Source organism: Vicia villosa, linkage group LG3 (genome assembly GCF_029867415.1).
Source record: "Vicia villosa cultivar HV-30 ecotype Madison, WI linkage group LG3, Vvil1.0, whole genome shotgun sequence".
Classification (NCBI taxonomy): domain Eukaryota; kingdom Viridiplantae; phylum Streptophyta; class Magnoliopsida; order Fabales; family Fabaceae; genus Vicia; species Vicia villosa.
Genome location: NC_081182.1, coordinates 61,769,282 through 61,789,114, shown reverse-complemented (window position 1 = coordinate 61,789,114; position 19,833 = coordinate 61,769,282). Strand labels below are relative to the sequence as shown.

Sequence of the window (19,833 nt, the reverse complement as noted above, 5' to 3'; positions counted from 1 at the left end):
TAGACGGAGGGACCACATCTTGAATACGTTCCATAATGGGTCCTTCGTCTCGATACAAGGGCTGCTTGTCCTTTTGTTTAGGGTATGGAACTCCCATGAAATCTGCCATTCGATTCATCTGAGATGATATCTTTTGGAAAATCTCCACATTCTCTCGATTCGTACTAGTAATATTTGTTGCTAGTGGATTCAAAATTGAAGCCAGTTCCTTGGCCAGGACCCCTAACATATCATGGTTGCTTGCATCCATTTCTTGTCGGAATGCTGCTTGATTACTTGTGGTGAAATTGGGTATTTGGGCAGAGAAGCCAGTATTTTGTGCACTTCGACCCACTGAACCAACATTTGGCGAAAACGTCGCATTGTTAGTTGTAGTATATGTAGGTCCTGCCCCTCGTACGCCTGTTCCATATGGATATGGCATTCCGTATGGGTAGTTTGGCCTCCATTCGAACGCAGAGTTCGACCCTGGGTTGAATAAGTTATTTGCAGCATTTGTCGAGAAAAGTGGTATCTCGTTTGCGCTTGTAGATGCAGGTGCGGTAGTCGACACTGAAACTGGAATAGTCCCTGATGGTTCTGTATTATTCTCAGGTATAGCCTGGGAACTATCCGTGGGTCTCCATCCATTTGGACCCGATGTATCCCGCGCTCCTTGAGTTGAAGTCGAAACGTGCGCATAATTTGCCGCTCCTGATCCTGAGCCTTGTGGGGGATCTTGATCTCCCCCTGCATTGGTCGTGACGACCATTTTCCTGTTGTACCTTCGTTTGGGAATCGGTTGTGCACTGTTTGTTAATTTACCATTCCTAAGGTTCATACAAGGTCTTGATATTGTCTAGACAAAATAAAACAATTGATTAAAAACAATCTGCTTGACACAGTCCCACTGGGCGTGCCAATTTGTTTACGGTGATTTCCGGTAAACAACCGCTAGTCTTCCAAACTATAATAAATATGATTTGGTTACTCGCAGGATCGACTAGATTGATCCTAGGACATAGTCAAAAAGATTGTTATTCGAACCATGTTTATGATTTGTCTTGAGAATAAGAATTATTCAATCGAAATAATAAAGGTTAGAAATCACTTGGTTATACACGTAAATATAACTCCAGCGAAAGGTAAGTCAAGATAAAACATAGGACAAAAACTGTAAAAGTGCAAGAATCTTAAAGTGCAGAAATGTTAAATACTTCAAAGATAAATAACATAAAAATAAAGAGTGCAGGAATGTAAATGGCAAGAAGTAAACGAAATGCAATAATATCGAAAGATACTTGAAAATAAAGGAAAATACATATGTATTAAAATGGTGGTGGTGTCATACGTACATTTCTCAGCGAACTCTTTCTCTTAACGCTTGATACTTGAGTAATATGTGAGTGATTTGTACAAAATGAAGACACTGAATCCTAACATTAGAACCCTTATTTATACTAGTTTCGACCTTAACGGTCCTACGCTAATTTAATGCCACGTTTCTCATGAGAATCCCCGGAAAGCCATCTGTCTCTGGACAGTTATGCAAACTTCTTCGAATTTCAAATCTTCCCGCCTGAATCCTCCTTCGACGCGTGGCAATATAACTTAACATTAAAATACCACGGAAATACACTAAGCATCAGTACTTAACATATTCCGTAAAATTTGTCTAAGTCTCGAAGATATACACTCCTACTAGTTTCAGCATTCACTATCTTCGTTATGACTTAAAATTCTTCATTCTCGAAACATGGCCATCAGGAGCCATTTTATCTTCAAAGATGGTCATCAATAACCACCTCCTTCAAATTTCAGACCTTCGAAGGACATTTTCTTCCTAAACGAAATCTTCAGCTAACATTTATACAAAAGCTAAAATCGTAGAGCGCGCGACGCGCCCTAGAGCGCGCGACGCGCCCTAGAGCGCCCGACGCGAACTCTCACTTAAATGAACTAAACCGCCCTATCGCGCGACGCGAGCTACATAGCGTGCGACGCGCCCAAGACTCTGCCTGGATTATTTCTTTTTCATCTTCAGCGCGCGACGCGCCCATCAGCGCGCGACGCGTGCTACACTAGAACAACAACTGTATTCCTTCAAAAACGCGTCCGCAGCCGTGTCTTCGACACTTTATTCCTCGAGGCTCCGAAAACGTAAAAATACCTACAAAAAGACAAAAAAACTATCAAACGGTACATATTTACATAAAAACGTATTCAAACACAAACAATACAAATATACACAAAACGGGGAATTATTCAAACGATATTAACAAAAAGTATCAATAAGTGCCACTATTTACATACACAAAATAACTACATTTTGGCACTTATCAAACTCTCCCCAACTTGAATTTGTTTGTCCTCAAACAAGGCCAAACACTCAAATCGCAAAAGTAAAAATCCGAAGAATCAAGAATCAACAAGATTTGGAAAAACGAAACAATTGCATGGTTCAAACAAAAACGTACGAACAAAGTAAATACTTACCACAATCCTACAACGACAACATGAAAACGAAACGAATCCTAAGTACAAAAATCATATAAAACATTCTAAAACAAAACAAGCTCAATCACGAATTACGTCTAGCAAAAATTCATCGGTAGATGAAAAACACCGAAAGGTGAGGACTTGACACACACCCGAGAAACTTGCAAACAAAAGACAAAATTATGCATTCATCCAAAAATAGTATCGAAAATGCAACGGAACGAATCACAAGGGCTTTAAAGGTTGTAATGTGGATCGGTTAACAAACAAGTGATAAGTCCTAAAGCTAATCGAAACAAAACTTGCCTAAACCTAAGGGAGTAATTACTTCCACAAAGTTTCAAACAATACAATTCCAATCCAACTTTCTTCTACATCACAAGTTTCAGTCCAAACACAAAACTTATTAGCACACTTTTCTTCAACTCTTTTTGTTATTTTCTTTTTCAAACTTTTTTTCTTTCTTTTTCTAATCTTTCTTTCTCACATTTTTCTCTTTTTTTTCCTTTTCTTTTCTTTCCACAACCTCATACCAATCACATCATAAAGAGGCAAACATCCTCTCCCCAACTTGAATCCAACCACAATATCAAGTGAATACTCCCTACTTTTTAAGGCAAGGTAAAAATACAACTAAACATCATAGTTAAGGATCAAGAAAAACGATAATCACAATCCATCAAAATGTGAACTATGTCTCAAGTTCAAAAACAAAATGGACAATGACAAAAAGGCTCAAAGGGATTACGAATGGTCACACACTCACAAGGTAAATTGACATTTGGCTATGGTAGTTGTGCTCAAAATCAAACAAGTGCCTCAATCACTTTCGTGCATTCACAAAATCAATACAAACGAAAGATTAAACACAATAATATCCAGTTAAAACAAAAAATGTCGGTCACTCGCATATGTACACAATGGAAAGCCACCTCACATTTATGGTAAAAATGGGGAACTAATTGTGATTCAAGTCATGAGTAAGTTATGCAAAAAAAATGAGTAATATGAAAATTGCACAAATGAAAAGTCTCCTAAACATGCTATGCTATAGAAAGCGATAAACGAGTACCTTGCTAGGTACAAATTCGACCAATCATTACCGCACAACCGGCATGTTGAAACAACCAAAAATCGGAAAATTACCAAATGCGACCACAAGCGAACGGGCCAAAATTTGAATCTAAACAAAAACATAAGAATTAAAAATAAAAATATAAAATACTAAACTATAAGGCCTTGGTGTAAGTGGGAAAAAGGCGAGCCGAGTGACCTGTTAAAAAGAGGTCACTGGCCAAAAGCAACATAGCGCGCGACGCGCCCATGAGCGCGCGACGCGCGCTACACCAGAAAAACAGAACCAGTCTAAAAACACCAGAATTTCCAATGTGGCCTCCACTTATCACCTACACAACTCATTAACAGAAAAACAAAAAATTAAAAACCGTTGGGGTGTGTTGAATGCAGTATAGGGCAAGCAACGAAAAAAAGATTTGGAAATATTGATCCGGGAATTATCGTCCTCAGAGATGGAGAGATGCCATTCAACAGTTTCTACGGTTTCGAGCTTGGGTTTGAATGAGCAAAAAGTAAATAATGATATAGACAGGAAAAGAATAAACACATTCTTAGAAGAGAAATAACTTATCAGGAATGTAAATATATTCACTCTTCACAAACATACACTTACCAACCCGTTATACTCAACCTACGATACTCATCTATGTTATCACGTATCTCTCACATAAGCGTCCATCTCTGGAGCAAAAACGAGATCATCTCACAACTAAGGTTATCTCTAACGCAAAGTCACGAGAACATCCGTATTCTCGCGTCGGCGATCTCTCGCGCGCCGCTCAAACACGAAAGCATTACGTACAGATATAAACGGTGAATGCTAGCTCTAAATCTATCTCTAGAGTTCAGAACCAACAGATAATCATCCTAGATAAGGATTCAAGAAGTTTATCTCGAAAGCAGCCTAAATCCCCAGCATAGAGCAAAAATCCAGGATAACATCAACACAGATTTGTAAAGCAAATTAAACATAACATTATAATCGGTAAATATACATAAGATTCGAGTAACTATACAAACAAACCCAACACAAAGAAATACACAGAGAATAGAAGAGATAAACCAAACATCTCGCGGGTTGTCAGCTCCGGTTGATGAGAAATCCACCTCCGATCTTCCAAGTGCATGACCCGGTGTTGTTTTCTAAGCTAATCTTGATCTAAGAATGAAAATGATGGAGTTGGAACCAAAAACTCTCCAAAACCATCCCCTAGAAATGTCACAAATGAAGAAATATAAACACAATTTCTGCTACGGCCGCTTAGCGGCCAAACCTCGCTGAGCGGACTACACGTATTACAAAAATATCTAGAACAGTAAACAGGGCTCCGCTTAGCGGCCTGAGCTGCCGCTTAGCGGCCAGGAAAATTGGTTCGCCACTGGAAAGCGCGCTTAGACGCCGCTAAGCGGACCTCTCTGCACAAATCTTGCTTATTTGATTCAAAATCGCGCAATCGGGGTCGTGCCTTCGACACTTTATTCCTCGAGGCTCCAATAAGCATGAATACCTATAAAAACAAAGGAAAAACTATTAAACGGTATATAAAACATATGAAAACTAAATAATGTGAATATATACACAAAAGTGGGGATTTTATTACAAAAACGGAATGAATAGAATCGATAAGTGCCACAATTATATACTCAAAATAACAACATTTTGACACTTAGCAAACTCTCCCCAACTTAAAACTTTGTTTGTCCTCAAACAATGTCAAATAAATCAAAGAATCAAAAGTATTAAACCAAAGAATTGTGAATCAACAAGTTTTGAAAACCAAATACTAATGTATGGCTCAATACAAAAACGTATAAACAAAGTAAATACTTACCACTATCCTACAACAACAACATGTAAATGAAACTAATCCTAAGCACAAAAAGCATACAAAACATTCTAACACAATACATGCTATCTCATGAATCACACCTAGCAAAATTTCATCAATGGATGAAGAACACACAAAGGTGAAAGACTTTTAACACTCATCCAACAATCTTGCAAACAAAAGATTAAATTATGCATTCATCCAAAAATCAAATTGAAGATATAAAAGCAAGAATCACAAGGACTTTTCAAGGTTGTAATGTGGCTTGGTTAACAAACAAGGGATAAGTCCTAAGGCTAATCGAAACAAAAACTTGCCTAAACCTAAGGGAGTGATCAATCCACCAAATATTCAAACAACAAAATCTCGATTAAACTTCTTCCTTATCCACATGTTTCTCAAACCAATCACAATACTTATTAGCACAATTATTCTCTTCTCTTTTCTTTTTGTATTTCAAAACTTTTTCACATTTTTTTTCTTTCTTTTCTTTTCTTTTCACTTTTTTTCTTTTCTTTTCTTTTTAACCTCATAGCAACAACCAAATAAGTGCACAATCATTTTTCTCCCCAACTTGAATTCAACCACATCATCATATGAATACTCCCTACTTCTAAGGCAAGGTAAAAATTCATACCAAAAATCATGGTTGAGGGTTCAAGAAAACAAGGAATCAATCATCCATGCAAAAATGACAACTAAACACTCAAAGATAAGCATTTAGCAAAAACAACATGGATATTGACAAAAAGGCTCAAAAGGGTTAACAAATGATCACACACTCACAAGGTGAATTGACTATTTGGTTATGGTAGTTGTGCTCAAAATGAAACAAAATGCCTTGATCCTTTTCATGCTTTCATAAAATCAACATAAACAAAAGATTAAGCATAATAAAATCCAGTTAAAACAAAGATTGTGGCCTCCAGCATATATGAACAATGGAAAGCTTCCTCACATTTATGGTTTGGGAACTAAAGTGATTCAATCAATAAGCAAGTAATGCAAAAGAATGAATGGTATGGCAATTGTACAAATGAAAAGTTTCCTAAACATGTTATGCTATAGAAAGCGATAAATGAGTACCTTGAATTATACACTTCAAAAATAATATCCTACCATACATCCGCAAGTTGAAACACTCAAGCTTTGGAAAATCACCTCAAAAATCTTCGAATTACCGACAAAATTCGAGTACAAACAACCAATAAAAGAATTAGAAAAATAAAACTAGTATCCACTACTAAATAGCCTTGGTGAAAGTGGGAAAATGAGTGAACCAAGTGGAATAGGAACCCCACTGGTACAAAGCAAGAAAACAGAATTTTGCTGTCATCGCTTAGCGGAGCTAGGCTCGCTTAGCGGATGACAGAAAAACCAGAAAAATCAGAACAACAACATTTGTTCAAATTTTCTTCCACTTCACCTAAATACCTCTTAAACATAAATATAAACAAAATTTACAACCGTTGGGGTGTCTCCCAACAAGCGCTTGTTTTACGTCGTTAGCTCGACGCCTTTATTATTTCGGTGTTTGGAAAGTAGCTTCCTTCTGTCATGCCATGGTGACGTCTCACCGTACAAGCCTAAAGAAAGTTTCCTAACCAAAACACTCAACAAACGTTACGGGTACAAATATATACAACAATTATACAAACATAAAAGAAAACGCAAGTATACAATTATGTACACAAACCAACACATATGCACAAGTATGGAACACACACAACTATTATCATACAAAAAGAGAAAAGTTGGTGAATGTAAACAAGTAAACATATACAAGTGAAAATATACAAGTGAAACTATATAATATATACGATATATACAAAGCTCAAAACAACGAAAACTATTGCGATGCAATCCACAACCATCGCCGGCAACGGCGCCATTTTGTTGAATGCAGTATAGGGCAAGCAACGAAAAAAAGATTTGGAAATATTGATCTGGGAATTATCGTCCTCAGAGATGGAGAGATGCCATTCAACAGTTTCTATGGTTTCGAGCTTGGGTTTGAATGAGCAAAAAGTAAATAATAATATAGATAGGAAAAGAATAAACACATTCTTAGAAGAGAAATAACTTATCAAGAATGTAAATATATTCACTCTTCACAAACATACACTTACCAACCCGTTATACTCAACCTACGATACTCATATATGTTATCACGTATCTCTCACATAAGCGTCCATCTCTGGAGCACAAACGAGATCATCTCACAACTAAGGTTATCTCTAACGCAAACTCACGAGAACATCCGTATTCTCGCGCCGGCGATCTCGCGCGCCGCTCAAACACGAAAGCATTACGTACAGATACAAACGGTGAATGCTAGCTCTAAATCTATCTCTAGAGTTCAGAACCAACAGATAATCATCCTAGATAAGGATTCAAGAAGTTTATCTCTAAAGCAGCCTAAATCCCCAGCATAGAGCAAAAATCCAGGATAACATCAACACAGATTTGTAAAGCAAGTTAAACATAACATTATAATCGGTAAATATACATAAGATTCGAGTAACTATACAAACAAACCCAACACAAAGAAATACACAGAGAATAGAAGAGATAAACCAAACATCTCGCGGGTTATCAGCTCCGGTTGATGAGAAATCCACCTCCGATCTTCCAAGTGCATGACCCGGTGTTGTTTTCTAAGCTAATCTTGATCTAAGAATGAAAATGATGGAGTTGGAACCAAAAACTCTCCAAAACCATCCCCTAGAAATGTCACAAATGAAGAAATATAAACACAATTTCTGCTACGGCCGCTTAGCGGCCAAACCTCGCTGAGCGGACTACACGTATTACAAAAATATCTAGAACAGTAAACAGGGCTCCGCTTAGCAGCCAGGAAAATTGGTTCGTCACTAGAAAGCGCGCTTAGACGCCGCTAAGCGGACCTCTCTGCACAAATCTTGCTTATTTGATCCAAAATCGCGCAATCGGAGCTGTGCCTTCGACACTTTATTCCTCGAGGCTCCAATAAGCATGAATACCTATAAAAACAAAGGAAAAACTATTAAACGGTATATAAAACATATGAAAACTAAATAATGTGAATATATACAGAAAAGTGGGGATTTTATTACAAAAACGGAATGAATAGAATCGATAAGTGCCACAATTATATACTCAAAATAACAACATTTTAGCACTTATCAGGGTGCCTCCCAACAAGCGCTTGTTTTACGTTGTTAGCTCGACACCTTTATTATTTCGCGAATGGTCATAAACTTCCTCGCGGTACGACAATGCTTTCGCCTCAAACGCCACCTAAAGAAAACGTCCTGCCCAAACACTTAACAAACGAATCAAAAGCAAAAGTATATACAAGTATGTGTAAAAACACCAATTTACAACGGAATGGTGAAATTAACTAAACAAGTTGAAAAGTGAAGATATGTAATTTAAGAGCTAATCCGAGTTCAACTTGTTTAGTAAGTTCACCAAACAAAACGACGCAAGTATAACTATACAAGTATGCGTCTATGCACAAAATATACAATATGGACATATATACGAAACTTAAAACGAGAAACCATCGCAATGCGATTAATCTCAACCAATCCCCGGCAACGGCGCCATTTTGTTGATGCGGTAAAAGTAAATAAAAGCAAATAAACATTCTTAATAGCCTAAGAGAAATAGTTGTAGAATTGCATTTCGTTCTACCCGTCGAATACTTAAATCTGACGATCTTATCGCAACACACCCACAATACGCATCACAATCACCAGGCATCAATCGAGACGCCACTTCAGTGTCCATGTCTGAAACACCGACGAAAGCTCAACCGTACTATTCACATCAGCGATCTCTCAACCGACACAAACAACACAGAGGCATTAAATTCGATACCCATTACGGTTATTAGCCCTAAATCCATTTCTAAAATCTAGAAACTAACAGTTATCATTCCTAATCAAGATCTACAGTGTCCATTTCTGAAACAACATAAATCCAGAGCATTTAAGCAAAAAGATCAAGAACAACAACAATGATGATTTATAAAGCGAATATATAAACGATCCCAAGATCAACAAATATACATACAAGAAGAGTAGAAATATACATACCAACCCACCATTGAAATGAAACATAGGGAAGAAAGAAGATGAACCGGAAAAATTTCACCGTCACAATGAAATCGAGACAAATCCATGATCAATCCACATGATGTAGCATCCAATGATGTTTCTTAAACCTCTAAACTATCAAAAATGGATCAGAGCCACCCCAAGGGGGAAATGGGTGATAAAAACCCCAGAAAAATCTATCTAAGCTATTTATACAAAAGCTGAAATCGCAGAGCGCGCGACTCGCCCTAGAGCGCGCGACTCGCCCTAGAGCGCGCGACGCGAGCTCTCACTTAAATGAACTAAACCGCCCTATCGCGCAATGCGAGCTACATAATGCGCGACGCGCCCAAGACTCTGCCTGGATTATTTCTTTTTCACCTTCAGCGCGTGACGCGCCCATCAGCGCGCAACGCGAGCTACACCAGAACAATAACTTTATTCCTTCAAAAACGCGTCTGCAGCCGTGTCTTCGACACTTTATTCCTCGAGGCTCCGAAAATGTAAAAATACCTACAAAAAGACAACAAAACTATCAAACGGTACATATTTACATAAAAATGTATTCAAACACAAACAATACAAATAAACACAAAAAGGGGAATTATTCAAACAGTATTAACAAAAAGTATCGATAAGTGCCACTATTTACATACACAAAATAACTACATTTTGGAACTTATCAGTGACATCTTCTCTAGATCTCTAAATCTTTGCATCGACTTTAATCAGACCCTTAGTGGAGTATCGACAAAAAGTACTCCACATAACCTTTAAAGTGCCATTAGTCTTTAATGCAAATTGGATGAACTGCACCTTTCCTTAAGTGTCAAGTGATGGTGAACGATACTCGAGCTTGACTACCTTTTGATTTTTTTGATATTGCAGGAGAGAATTGAGTATGGTAATCAGCTCGATGAGAGGCGTAACCTCGGAGAACCTAAATTGAAGTGGAGGTTTCGCATCATTGAAGTAAACAAAAGCAAGGTGATGATATGTTTAGGTCATATCTGTTTTGTGGTGTGTGATGCTGAAGAAATGGTTCGGAGACCCTATTTATAGAAGATTTGGAGCAATTTCAACCCAAGAATTCTTATCCTGTGTCATGGCATGTTTTAGAAATACACTTCCAAATTCACCCCTTATTTTTTATGATAATGAGTGTTTTCAGAAATGCATATGCGAAACATTCCCTGATGTTTTTTTAAAACAATTCGGATATGCATTTCTAAATTATGCAGAACCAAAAATAGAATTTGTCTAGGCAGAATCAGTACCACGAAAATATAAAAATAACTAAATTGTTAAAAGTAAATAGCGGTAAAATGTTGAATAGATATATAATATATGTATTGAATCATATAGAGTTTACATTGTGCACGACAATACATACAAAAATTGGTTCGATTACATTTTAAAATGCAACGAAGGAATTGTCACTACTTAAATCTAAAACCGATTCTTTCTTTGGCTTCTCCCTATTTGATTCTCTCTCAAGCTCCGACAATTTGGTGAACTCTGTCATTCTTTACAAAAAGTGATCCGGCCAAGTTGCCGGCCAACTCTGAGTATAAAGTGTTATCTTTGAATCAGTGTTCTACCATGGTTGTGCTTCGACCAAAAATTGTTTGAATTTTATTATGTTGGTTTTGAAGCTTTTGGTTCACCATGTCCCATTCTCTACATAAATCTCCCTTGCTATCACCCGAGCATTTCTTCAACACTGCATGTGCAGATTCGACTCTATTAGTTGTTGTGTTTCCCAAATGTCTAACCCGATCCGTCCAAACACACAACCTTTTATTTCACATGATCAACAATAGTAGACTCCACGTACTTTAGAAAATTTTGATAAGTAATATAGTTTTTAACTGGCCTCACTAAAGAAAGCAATACAAAATATGTCAATCTTACAAAAGATGATAGTTCATTGTTGGTTAATGCAGCTCAAAGGTTCGATCATAAAGGCAAACCATAACACTACAAGAATCCTCCTAGACAATGTACCTTTTGCAATAGGAGTGACTACACTGTTTATTTTTGCTATCAAAAGCATGGTCATCCTAACTTTAACAATATATAGCAAACCTTAGTTTAATGCATCCACTAGTCGAAATTATGATCCTGCTCAACCAATTGGTACTACTGCAGAACCATCTCATGCAAGCAACGATCCTAACATTTCTCAAGAAAAATATGATCAACTGATTAGATTATTTCAACAAGTCAATTTACTCCCTACAACAAATCCTTGTAATAATGTTCAGTATCCTCCATGATTCTTGATCATCCATCTGTTGCAACTTCTTCAAGTATTATTTGTACCACTTTTAACTCATTGTCTTTTGACCAATATTGGATTCTTGGTTCTGGTGATAATGACCATGTATGTTCCTCATTGCAATATTTTACTTCCATTCATGATATCAAACTTATTAGCATTACATTATCAAATGTTAATTCAATTTGTGTCTAACAAGTTGGCCATATTCATTTCTCATCCACCTTTTATTTACACAATATTTTGTATATTGATGAGTTTAATCTCAATTTGATTTCCATATCCAAACCGTGTCAACCTTTGAAATATAAAATAAACTTCTCTACTAATAAATGTGCTATACATGATTTGAGCATGCTGAAGATGATTGGTTTGGGTAAACATATTGGAGGCTTATACAGACTGCACATGGATGCCAGTCCTATTGTTGATGACTCAAGAAGACTACTTCATTCTCCTTCTACCAGTATTAACACCATATTACCTAGTAATGCACTATGGCATTTTAGACTAGGTCATGTATCATATAAAAATCTTAACCATATGCCTTTGTTGTATCCCTCTATTTCATTTGATAATAAAGCCACATGTGATATTTGTCACTTAGTTAGACAAACAAAACTTCCATTTTGTCACAGTTCTAGCACTACTAAGTATAAATTTAAAATGCTCAATCTACATTTATGAGGGCCTTTATTTGTACATTCAGTGCATCATCATAAATACTACTTAATAATCCTTATCGATTATACAAGATATGTATGGATCTTCCTTTAGAAAATTAAAGCTGAAGTTTCTACAAAAGTTCAACAGTTTATAACCATGATCCAAAATCAATACAATATTACCCCTTAATCCAAAACCAATACAATATTACCCCTAAAACCATAAGAAAAAATAATGGTCTTGATTTTTTGTTGACATCATTTTATAATTCAAAAGGAATCAACCATCATATGTCATGTGTCAAAACCCCTCAGCAGAATTGGAGGGTAGAGAGAAAACACAAACATTTGCTAAATGTTGGAAGAGCATTGATCTACCAATCCAAACTACCTAAATAATACTGATCATATACCCTTTTTTATGCCACCTTCATCATTAATAGGATACCTACTGCTACCCTAAACAACTAATCTCCATACCACGTCTTTCATGATAAAATTCCTGATGTTGACTCATTCAAAGTTTCTGGATCACTATGTTATGCCTCTAGCCTTAGTGTTCATAGAACAAAGCTTGACCCTAAAGCAAGAAAATTTATCTTTTGGGTTATACCAATGGAATGAAATGATACACTTTACTAGACCTTAACATCAAAGAAACTTTTGTCTCAAGAAATGTGTCATTTCATGAACACAGTTTACCATACACCACACAAACCCTTATTCATCTCAATCATGGACATACTATCCTAGTTCGTCACTTAACCAATCTACAACTATTATGTCATCTCATAATAGCCTTGATCAACATATCAACTCTGTACCACAAAGTTTAACAAATTCTCAACCATGTCACTCCATATATGACATTCCTGAGATCATTCAATCATTACCTACACCTATTTCAAACATACCTGAAACTACTGACTAACCTGTTGCACCAATTCATGCATCTTCTAGCGTTACAAACAAGCCATATTATTTACAGCACTATGTATGTTCCACATCTCAAAACTCTAAACAAACATCTAAAGGTATGCTTTATCATATTTCTCTTTCCATGTCTTATTCTAATCTATCTACACCATATTGACATTATTCCTTGTCTTTTTCATCACACATTGAACCTAAGTTCTATGCTGAGGCTTGCAAGTTTAATTGTTGGAATCAAACTATGCAAGTTGAGCTTACTGCACTTAAGAAGAAAAGTGCTTTGCAATTAGTGAATTTTCCTCCAAAAGCTGAGCTTATTGGATGCATGTGGGTATACAAGATCAAAAACCACGTTGATGGCACAAATAAGAGGTTCAAATATAGGTTAGTTTCCAAAGGCTTTAACCAGATTTGAAATTTCTGGTACATGCATAACACATGCTAACACAACTGTCATACATGATGTCAAGACAGATATTACGACATCTAGAAACAAACCAGTTTCATCAGACTGAATATGATACTAAAATATAAAATTGCAGAATGATAAATAACACGGAAAGTTGTTAACCCAATTCAATGCAACAACACCTAATGTGGGGGCTACCAAGCTAGGAAGCAAGTCCACTATTAAGAGTAATAGTTCAAAGCTAAACGGTCCCAGGTTACAACTTCTCGGCTAATCACTACCCATTGCTACTTTTACCTAGAAGTCGACATCTAGACCTGAGAAATCGCCATTCCACTTCCAACCACCGTAGTGATAAAATAGTCACACACCATGTGACCAAGGGAATCCAAGTAGAAAGATCACACTTTCCAATCAAAGAACTTAGTCAAGAATCTTAACTAAGAACAAAAATTGGTCTTGCTTAAAAGCTTTGATCAAGAACATAACTTAACTCTCATGCTTAAAAGCTTAAAGAGTGAGAACAAAAACTCAACGCATTACCTAAACGCTTCCGAGTGAGAACAAACATCTTGACAAATAGTCAAGCAACATACAGTCTACCACATAGTATCAAAAGATACGTGAGAGACTTGAAAGAAGAGACTCTCAAAACCTAAGCTTTCTAACCTTCCCCTAATTTTACAATTGTGAAAACTTAGTTACATTAGGTCTAGGAATATCTTTAAATAGTCTTCAACAATCCATGGGTTTCGAGACACTTTACTTGATCCACAAGCTGAGAGTTGCAACAAATTTGTAGAGAAATCTTTTTTAATCTTGAAAACAAATATTGTTTCAATCTTTTAATTTTAGAAACTTTAATTCTGGTGTAGATTTGATTTCTTTGTTCTGGATTAAATATTATTGACATGCGTAAACCATTGAAATATATCCAACGAAAATATCACAGAATAAATTTAAAACAAATCAAATCTGTCATAATTCCAAACAGCATGTGTTGATCTTCTGATACAGGATGTCACAACATCAGTCAGGACATCTGATTTTTCATATAAGCTCACACTAACTTGTAACAAGAGATCAAGATGTTATGAATTCTTGCTTAACATCCTTCAAGCACCATATTTTAGCAAAATTCTGCCAACCCCAAAAGCAAGGAGCTAACAAGATTGGAGGTCTTGATTACTTTGAAACATACTCTATAGTTTCCAAGTTAACAAGAGTCAGAACAGTTGTAACTCTTGCCTCCATCAATAGTTATAACCTTCACCAATTAGATGTGAACAATGCCTTCTTACACGGAGAGCTTCAAGAGTATGTGTACATAACAATTCCACCAGATGTTAAACATGCTAGACCTAATCAAGTGTGCAAACTTGTTAAGTCCTTATATGGACTAAAACAAGCCAGCAAAAAATGGCATGAAAGGTTGACTGCATTTCTCATTAAATATTAGTACAAACAAGTATTCCATATGTTTCTTTGTTTACTAAGCAGAATCAAACATCATTTATCATAATGTTAGTTTATGTAGATGGTGTTATTGTAGCAGATAATTCCTTGTAAGAGATGAAACAACTCAAAGAGAAGTTACACAAAGAATTCAAGATCAAAGATATAGAACACTTGAAGTACTTCCTTGAAATAGAAGTGGCTCATTCCAAACTTGGCATCTCATTATGTCAAAGTAAGTATTGCTTGGATCTTTTACAAGATTCAGAAATGTTATGTTCCAAACCAGCTTCCACACCATCAGATCCATCAACATAACTTCACAAAGATGTTGGCACACCATATCATGGCATTCCTGCATACAAAAGGCTAGTTGGAAGACATCTTTACCTGAATGCTACAAGACCTGACACAACATTTTGTACTGAATGTTTGAGTCAATTCCTATCTGCTCCAACAGTGAATCATTTTAATGCAGCCACTCGTGTCTTGAGCTACTTGAAATCATGTCATGGCAAGGGAATATTCTTACCAAGAGAATCATAAGCCAAATTTCAAGGATACTCAGATGTTGATTGGGCTGGATGCTCGGATATTACAAGATCAATCTCAGGCCAATGTTTCTTTCTTGGAAGATCTCTTATTTTGTGGAGGAGCAAAAAGTAATTGACTGTATCTAGATCATCAAGTGAGGCTGAATATCGGGCACTAGCTGCTGCTACATGTGAGTGTAGGGAAGACAATTGGACTCATCTCTAGTGGGTACCTGCCAAAATTACCCATAACGAGTAGGGGAAAAACTTGCAAAACGGGTACGAGCCTATAATTAATGTTTGTCGCCATGAAAGCCTATAAAAAAGCTTTGAAAATATAGATAAATGTACCTAATATTCTCTCACATATACCTCAAACTTCTCGTTTATTCATTACCTTAATTGTTAAAAGTGTTTGCAAACATATTCCTCTCCATCAACCTATGGAGTCACTCGTTTATTTGTTGACTTGAAAGCCATCTTCTCAATCTACTTCAAGTAATCTTCAAATCTTTAAAGTTACGTGCTAAGTATGGCAAAATGAATTAACTAATATTATTCAATTTTAGAGAACCGACCCCATTACCATTTTATGATTAAAATGTTGTTAAGTAAAATAATAATATTATTAGTTGATTTTCTACTAATGTAAAGCTAATCATAGAGCTATGGAAATTACTTGGAATAAAAATAATTTTATAACTCTGGGAGAGGGATCTATAAAAGTATAAAATGAACGCATGTATCGCAAGCATTGAATATTATGACAATAGAAAACGAAAAGGTTATAGATACTAGATAGATAGATCTATAAAGAACAAGAAACGATATTTAAGAATAAGACATCATAGATATAGTATGGGACTACTAGTTCTATTATATTTTCATATTCGACTGTGTTCAGATTCAGGTAACCTAACCAGTATGGGCTACCTCACCTTGGTCCAAAATATTCTAGTATATAGTACTAGAATATTGTATACGCAGATCTAAATAAGTATAATGAAATATTATATTTTGTCTCAAACTATAAAAATAAGTTGGTCGTTTGACTGCATACTATTAGTCAAAGTCAGACACATCAGTTGTCTTTGTGTAAATACTATTTATTTTGACATTTTTTATGGTTTTGTGAAAAATTACAAAGGTGGAAAATGAAGAACGTAGAACGAAGAACATGAATAATTCATGTATGTTTAACATGAATAATTCATGTATGTTTTTTAATTTTCTGGACTTGCTCAAAAAAATTTCGAGATTGTTCAAAAGATTTAGAAAATTTCTTTAGCCACCTCCCTATGGGGATCACCCCCAGCGAAAATCTCAAAATACCCCTGCTTCGGAAATGAACTTCCGAAGCGCTTTTTTTTAAAAAAAATTTCCACAATTCGGAAGTGCATCTCCGAAAACATCTCATGGGGGGTGTCTTCGGAGATGAACTTCCGAAAACACCTCATGGGAGTGAATTCGGAAATGAACTTCCGAATTATGCAGAAACTGTGTTTTTTTTTTTATGTTTTTTCTTAAACTGTCTCGCATTTTAATTAAACGCAAACGCCAAATAAAAATAAGCAACAGATAAACTGAAAATACTAAGATGATAAATCCAATCCAAAAACACTGTGCGAAAGATACAATCCGAAATCAAAACAAAACAAAACAAAACACGTCAAACAAAACAAAAACACGTTATTCTGCCCGACGAGCGTTACAAAATACACATCAAACAAAACAAAAACACGTTATTCTGCCCGACGAGCGAACTCCTCCGAATGAAGATAATTATACCAATCCTCATCCCACTCAGTTTCAGAACCATCAGCGTTGATCATGACTCTCACGCCTGAAGACTGAGCCTGCACGTCCGAGCCATGGACCCCCAGGGGACGAGAAGCAGAACCAGTCAAAACCTTCTTCTTCTCCTTCACCTCCTTCACTCCGCGAGAGCACGAGGTTGAAGAACCCTTTCTTCCCTTAGCGCCACCCATTCCTGCGTAAAAATGAAGAAAGAAAGGTCCATGAGATCTCCTTTTATAAAAGAAGAAAGGGGACAAAAACGCTTGGGAAACAGACAAGTCATTAAAGAACAAAGACGTTGGAAACCAACGACACGCCGTCAAAGAAGTCAGAACGCATGCACACAAACTTCAAAGAAACAGGCACAATAAACAAAGGCGTTAAAAATAAAGTACTTGCAAATTAAAGCGGACACTCTCTACCCTCTCTAGCCGACGCAGTATGGGTCTCCCTACCCTGTCTGATGCGTGCTGGTTGGTTGTCTGACATGTTCCTGTAAACAATTGAAATCGATTAATATGCGAGACAAAATAAAAAACTAAAAAATTTGAACTTTTGATACAATTCGGAAGTTCATTTCCGAAAACTGGGATGGAGGTGTTTTCGGAAATGAACTTCCGAAACATCCCTGCGATGGAGTTTTCTGCAACTTCCATGGCAGACCCCAAAATCAAACATAAAACAAATTCAAAAAGCTTCTAAACAACCTAAATACTACTAACAACCAGTCCATATATCATTTATGCAATTGAAACCCTAAATAACATGCATTTGAATAATGAATCTAACAAATTTAAAACTTACAAATTGAGTGATTTGTGGGCTTTTGAATGTTGTATAGCAATGTGATTGGAGCCTTGATGCAGCCTTGGAAGTGTGTTTGCACAAATTTTCGCCTTTGCTTGTTTTTGATTTGAGTTAGAGTAAATGAATGGGGGGGGGGGGGGGGGGGGGGGAGTGTTTTGATAAATCTGCATAACGCGCAGCATTTCGAAAATGAACTTCCGAAATACTATTTTCGGAAATGAACTTCCGAAATAAGACAATTTTTTCAAGAAAAAAGGCGTTTTCGGAGATGCATCTCCGAAAACACCTTTTTCTTGCATTTTCGGAAATGCATTTCCGAAGTCAGGGGTAGTATGGGGTTTTCACCAGAGGTGGACTAGAAGGTAGGGAGGTTGGCAAAGAAATTTTCAAGATTTATGAGTTTGTTCAGCAATTTTCAGTTTCTCTTCATTGCGTTAGTTGTCTTTCTTCCTCTAAAGTTTGATCAATGCCTCAAATTTTTTTTATTTTATTTTATTGTATGATAAAAGAAATATTTTTCTTCAGCTACTTCATTATAAAGCCCATTAAAATATGTAAATTTCTTTATCCACCTCTTTGTTTTCTTGGTGACCCCTGGTGAAAACCCCAAAATGCCCCTGTTTCGGAAATGCATTTTTGAAATGCAAAAAATGTTGTTTTCGGAGATGCATCTCCGAAAACGCCTATTTTTTTTTCAAAATTTGTCTAATTTCGGAAATGCATTTCCGAAAACAGGATTTCAGAAGTGCATTTCCGAAATACTGCGCGTTTTGCAAATTTAACAAAACAGTCCCCCCCCCCCCCCCCCATTCATTTCATTTACCCTAAATCACCATCAACACTTCCTCAAAGAGATTTTTTGCAAAACCAAGTTCCGACGCTACATCAAAAGCTGTTTCTACTTGCTCTACTACATTCAAAAGCTTCTCAATCACTTCAATTTGTAAGTTTCATAATCCTTAGATCCATGATTCAAATGCATGTTAGGGTTCTTAGAAATTACAAAAATGATATAGGGGTAGGTTGTTAGTAGTATTTAGGTTGTTTACAAGCATTATAAAATGTTTGAACATTGGATTTTGGGGTCTGCCATGGAAGTTACAGAAGTTGGCTTCGCAGGGGTGTTTCGGAAGTTCATTTCCGAAAACACCTCCCTCACCAGTTTCGGAAATGAACTTCCGAAATGTGTCCAGAAGTGGTTTTTTTATTTATTTTTTGAATTGTTTCGCATTCTTATGGATTTCAATTGTTTCAGGAATATGGCAGGCAACCCAGCACGCATCAGATAGGGGAGAGAAACCCAGACGGCGTCGGCTAGACGCGAGCGGGCGGCGCAACTGGCATCGACGCAGGAACGGGGTCGTGTCCGAGTACCTGTGCAGATGGACGAGGGTACTTCCTCATCTGGATCGAGGAGTCGTCTGGCTCGGGTCTCTTCTTCCCGTCAGCAGGAGGTACGAGAGGAGGAGGAGGCAGTTAGATACCAG

General features: G+C 36.7%; 1 long non-coding RNA gene across 1 annotated transcript; it reads right to left on the bottom strand.

Annotated features, from left to right (window-relative positions):
* Positions 1-17,321: 17,321 nt before the first annotated feature.
* Positions 17,322-18,448, bottom strand: LOC131655921 (uncharacterized). The gene is made up of 2 exons (XR_009299922.1): positions 18,344-18,448; positions 17,322-17,732 (listed from the first exon to the last, which is right to left on the bottom strand). It is a non-coding gene; the product is annotated as an uncharacterized LOC131655921 (long non-coding RNA).
* Positions 18,449-19,833: the final 1,385 nt, after the last annotated feature.